Source organism: Anas platyrhynchos, chromosome W, assembly GCF_047663525.1.
Source record: "Anas platyrhynchos isolate ZD024472 breed Pekin duck chromosome W, IASCAAS_PekinDuck_T2T, whole genome shotgun sequence".
Classification (NCBI taxonomy): domain Eukaryota; kingdom Metazoa; phylum Chordata; class Aves; order Anseriformes; family Anatidae; genus Anas; species Anas platyrhynchos.
The window spans coordinates 3,949,753-3,955,766 of NC_092620.1; the positions used below are offsets into that span (position 1 = coordinate 3,949,753).

The following is a 6,014-nucleotide window of genomic DNA, read 5'->3' on the forward strand; positions in this document are numbered from 1 at the left end:
GAAACTACTCAATTATACTGGGGAGCTAAAACTGTCACTGGGCAATTGTTATATGTACCTGAAGCGGGGACCAGTTTATTAGGGAGAGATTTAATAGTCAAATTAGGATTACAATTGAAGACCTGCGAAAAAGGAATAACAGTCTCAATGAAATTATTAACAGAAAATGATGAAGAAGAAATAAATCCCATGGTATGGGTAAGGGAAGGAAATCGAGGAGGGCTTTGGACTCGATGATCTTGAGGTCTCTTCCAACCTAGAAATTCTGTAATATAACTCCCTTAAAGATAACTGTTCAAGAAGGGAGCTGAATAGTTAGAAAACGGCAGTATCCTATCTCTTGTGAAGGAAAAATGGGCCTGAAACCTATAGTGCAACCTTTAGTTAGAGATGGTCTTTTGGAGCCTTGTATGTCACCATATAACACTCCAATTTTACCAGTACGAAAGCCAGGTGGTTTGTACCGATTAGTACAAGACTGGAGAAAATTTAAGGAGATAACACGAAAGCGCCACCCTGTGGTTCCTAACCCTTATACCCTGATGAGTAAAATCCCTTATGAGCACAAATGGTTCAGTGTTATAGATTTAAAGGATGCCTTTTGGGCATGCCCACTGGATCCTGAAAGTCAGGATATTTTTTAATTTGAATGGGAAGACCCGGAAATAGGCTGTAAACAACAATATAAATGGACTGTTTTGCCTCAAGGATTCACTGAATCCTCCAGTTTGCTTGGACAAGAATTGTAAAAGATTTTAGAAACGTTTCAGATTCCAGAAGGGATGACATTGTTACAGTATGTAGATGATTTATTGATATCTGGGGTAGAAAGATCAGAGGTAAAAGAAGCCACAAACTCCTGATTTTTTTTTAGGAGAACATGGGCTAAGGGCATCTAAAGATAAATTACAGTATGTAAAAAAAGAGGTTAGGTATTTGGGACATTTAATCTCTGAAGGCAGACAGAGAGTAAACCCTGAAAGGATTCAGGGAATTGTGCAACTTCCTCTCCCTAGAACAAAGAAGGAGTTGAGAAAATTTTTGGGTTTAATTGGATATTGCAGACTGTGGATAGAAGCATATGTGCAGAAAACAAAGAAATTATATCTCAAATTATTGTAGGAAGAACCCAATATACTGAACTGGACTAAAGAGGAAAAAAGTAATGGAAAAATTAAAAAAGACCTTATCACGGCACCAGTCTTAGCTTTTCCTGCCCTAAAGAAATCATTTTATCTTTTTATAACTGTAAGTGAGGGTGCTGCTTTGGGGGTGTTAACCCAAGAATGGGGAGATAAGAAGAAACCTGTAGCGTATTTGTCTAAATTATTAGACCCCGTGTCCTGGGGATGACCAGAATGCATTCAGGCAGTAGCAGCAACTGCCTTATTAGTAGACGAGAGCAGGAAATTGACCTTTGGAGGACAACTGATTGTTGTTACCCCTCACCAAGTGAAGACTATTGTCACTCAGAAAGCAGGAAGGTGGCTGTCAGACTCCAGAATACTAAAATCTGAAGCTATACTAATTGAAAAGGATGATTTAACTATAACTACAGAACCTGTTTTGAATCCCGCCTCCTTCTTGTCAAAGGGAATTGAAGATCCAATAAATCACCAGACAAAGATAAGATCAGATTTACAAGAGGTGCCCTTAGAAGAAGGGTAAATATTGTTTATAGATGGATCTTCTAGGGTGGTACAAGGAAGGAGATGTAACGGTTATGCCATTATTGAAGGAACAAATGGGAATGTCGAAGAAATGGGAAAACTGCCTAGTAATTGGTCAGCTCAAACTTGTGAATTATATGCATTAAATCAAGCATTAAAGTTGTTACAAGGGAAACAGGGAACTATATATACAGATTCGCGATATGCATGTGGGGTGGTACATACATTTGGAAAAATTTGAGAAGAAAGGGGTTTAGTAAACAGCAAGGGAAAGGAATTGGTCCATGAAGAATTAATTTGACAGATTTTGGAAAATCTGTTACTACCAGAAGAGATTGCTGTGGTGCATGTGAAAGGACATCAAAAAGGAAACTCCCTAGTTGAATGGGGAAACAGAATTGCAGATGAAAAGGCTAAAGAATCAGCTTTGCAATTAGAAGTAGAAGCAAAGCTGCTTCTTGTACCTGAAATAAAACTTCCACCTGAAAAGCAAATATTCAGTGAAAAAGAAATAGAAGCCTTTAGGGAATTAGGAGCAAAGGAGTCCAAAAGACGGTGGATTCTCCGTGATGGGAGAGAAATGGTAAATAAATAACGAGGGAAATTTTAGCTGTTCTACATTAAGGAAGCCACTGGGGAGTAAGAAAATATATATGTGTAGGCATGTATACCGTAGCTAAACAGGTGTGTAATAGTTGCATAACATGCCAACGAGTGGTCCCTTATGGGTCCCTTCCAACTCGGGGTATTCTATGAAATTAGTGGCTTTTGTAGGAATTCAACTTGGTAAGAACATAGGTATTTTTATTCTAGAAGGAGCCCCATTTGCAGAAATGTATTGAATGTTCAACTGTTTTTTAAGTCCTTCGTTTATATTGTCATTAACTATTAGTCTAAAATAAGCTGCAGTGGGTAATGTCATATGTCTGAGTCTAATACTGTTTGGAAAAGTGAATGCTCTAATATGTGAAAAACCTAATAGATCCTTCTATGTGTTTTTGACAGATTGGTAAAATGAGGTATGTCAGTGTTCGTGACTTTAAAGGGAAAGTCTTAATTGATATTAGAGAGTACTGGATGGATCAAGAAGGTGAAATGAAGCCGGGCAGAAAAGGTATTGTTCTGTATCTGTACATTATAAACAAAAGAGAAGTGTTTTTGTTGGCCTGAGTCTGTTTTTTCTAAATGGATCCTGCATAATTTAGAGAAACAAGGCATCAGATACAAGCAAATTTATTGTGGGAGCTATGAATGTAACCATACTTTTTCTCCTCTTAATTAACTCAATTTCTTGCCTCTAACAGAGGTCAGATTTTCTTATTTCTAATTTGTCTGAAAAGGTTTGGGTTTAGTTGGAATAAGATGTTAAATAATTTAAAACAATTGTGTTCTTCATTTTTATCAAATTTCAGATTAAAATAATAGAAACGTTCCATATGACTAATTTTTTGGGTGGGGGGATCAAGATTTTAGCTGACGTGAAAACACTTGAAGTGCTTGAGCTTTGGTACTTTGTGTCTGTCTAATCTGGAACACAGCATAAGCCTTTACACCTTTAATTTCTACTCCCATGCTTAATTTTATGTCATCCTTTCACTGAACTGTTTGTGGAACTTTGGCCACCTGCAAGATGAGGATGAGTTGATAGTTGCAGTAGTGCTTTCCTTAATGTCATGTTGCTTCTTTAGAAAAGCTTACTTCACTCATTTTTCATATTATGTAAAGGAAAGAGGTAAGTGTGAAACATTCTGTTCTGAAGATTAAAGGCATTTATATTTTTGTGATGTATCTGGGAGCAGCGCAGTGAATAGACGTTTGGAAAGCTTCAGAATTTTCAAAATCTCATAGATAACAACTGATAATAGGTTTGCATGAGCAGGGTATTATGGGTACCTTACAGGAAAAATTCTTTCTTGGATGTGTTGCTGCTGTCTAACAAAAATCATGACTCTGGTGTTTAAAGACTAGTGTATCACATCAATCAAAAGCTTGAGTGGGAAGCAACAACAAAACTTGATGGGCAGGCAAAGTGATGATCTACATGATGTAGATAGAAATGTTTATCATTGTGGGAAACAGGACTGGATTTTATTAGGATAAAGTTAATAATCTGATAGCATGAGTGTTTAATGTTCCAGTGATGTGCTTACAAGCTGCTTACGTAGCTATCCTACAAACAGTATAAACAGTTGAAATTTTATAATAAACAAGGGAAAAAAAAACCAACAGTTAGGAACTGCTTTGTCATATACCATGACAATATACCTTTATGTATGACAATATACCTTTATTTCATATAGCAGTTCTAAACTTCATGCCTGCATACAGTTCATATTGTATGTTGTTCAGGGGCAACTTGATGACATTTGGTCCCCCAATAATGGTTAGCATGCCTGACCAAACTGTTTTCAAAACACATCTTCCACCTAAAGACTAGTGGGAGAACTAGTTAGAAAAAGTAACAGTGCAGACTTCTTGCTGCTCAAAATAACAGTACTCTGATAAAGCACTAGTAGTAGAAGGGGGGGGGGGGGGTGATGAGCCCCAAAAGTGGAATTCATAGTTTTACCTGTTTTCAGGTCCTGCTCCACCTACAGGGAGAAAGCAATGAAAGAAGCCTGATCACTGAGGGGGGGAGAAAGGGGGTAAATAGTAGAAGAGCCTGGCTGGAGAGGGTGAGAGGTAGGCCTATGAGCCTCTACTTACATAGAGTTGGCATAGAGATTAGTAGGGGAAGAAGGAGGAGGCTAATACACAATGGAAATGTGTGCCTGGACTGGAGCTTGAGGAAGTAAAAATTCAGAACTGAGGAGATGAGTTGTGGGGTACTGAGTGGTTGATTGAATGTCACAAGAATCTGTAGTGATATTCCATGTTGGTTTGAGTGCTAGGGAATAGAATAAAGCTTCTCTAAAATATTACTTATAGCATACGTTATTCACAGTGCTTTAAGAAAGAATTCCACAGGTTTTCACAAGAAAAGAAAACAAGACAGAATTATAGTATATCAAAAATACTTAGTTCAGTCCACAGAGGTATTTGGCTTTTAGCAGCCAACTGAAATAGAATTGGTTTCCTACATCTCACCTCATTTTGTGCTGCCCCCTATCAGGGCAAGAGCTCTTTCTCTTCCTGCGTTTAGCAAAACACTTGTGAATGGATGTTGTATTGTACCCATTTTCTTTTTAAGGTAAACCTGTCCAGAGATGGGCTAAAGGTCTAAACTGAAGTGTTCTGAGTAGTTTAACTCTGCAGCTGAGACTTATTACACTTGATGTAGCTCAAACATTAATAGTTGTGACAGTCTTTGTGTATGAAATCAGTCTTGGTTGTAAATATGCAAGATCCTGAATTACAATTTTCTTTTTGTACTAAGTGTTTGTTTCTAATACATTTCAGGTATTTCTTTAAATCCAGAACAGTGGAACCAGCTGAAGGAACAGATTTCTGATATTGACGATGCAGTAAGAAAACTTTAAAGATAGCCATACAGAAATCTTTATCATTTCAGTTGTTTTAAGCAGTCTTTTTACATTGGATTTTGTTTTCTAAAATAGTGTTTTCAAAGCTATTGTATATTTGGTTTGTAAAACAATTTGTAAGATGAATACTTTTTTTTTTTTTTTATGTGCATTTAAAGTGTATTCTGAGTGAGGCTATTTGTGTATACTTTACTAAAAGGAAATGTGTTGCTTTTACCTCATGGTGTAAAATAAATCAAGTAATGGTTAAAACATAGCTGTTATGGCCTTTTGATTGAAGATGTTTGCTGGTAAGGCCACCTATTGGCTTTAGGCTTTGTTTCAGTTCAGTTGTTTGTTTTCTAAGGAGAATTTTAAAACATCTTTATTTAAATAGTTTTTCTTTCATACGCTTTGGTATCGTCCTCAACTTTCTGCATTAAAACTTGATACAAACAGTGAATACCTGGTAAAACACATATTTGTAAATAATTTTAAATACTGTATTTGCTAATTTTCCCTATTTATTCATATGTAAACAGTCCTGAGTATATAGACTTTTTTGCGTTATTTGCCTAGAGTGATATATTAAACAGTAACACTTGAACACCATCCACACGCTGTTCCCACTTCTCTATAGCTTGTTTGACTTAGAAAATACAATTAGCCTTTATTCATGGATGTCGTGGTTTAACCCGGCCGGCAGCTAAACACCACGCAGCCGTTCGCTCACCCTCCCCCTCCGTCTCTGGGACAGGGGAGAGAAATGGAAAGTGAAGCCTGTGAGTTGAGATAAAGACAGTTTAATAAGACAGGAAAATAATAGTAACAATATAATAATAATAATAATAATAATACAATGATTATAATAGTACTACTACTA

At 36.7% G+C, this 6,014-nt stretch overlaps 1 long non-coding RNA gene across 1 annotated transcript; it reads left to right on the top strand.

Annotated features, from left to right (window-relative positions):
* The first annotated feature begins 1,349 nt into the window (after nucleotides 1-1,349).
* On the top strand, nucleotides 1,350-5,743 carry LOC110352428 (uncharacterized). Its single transcript, XR_002401364.4, has 2 exons — nucleotides 1,350-2,784; nucleotides 5,070-5,743. It is a non-coding gene; the product is annotated as an uncharacterized lncRNA (long non-coding RNA).
* The last annotated feature ends 271 nt before the right edge of the window (nucleotides 5,744-6,014 follow it).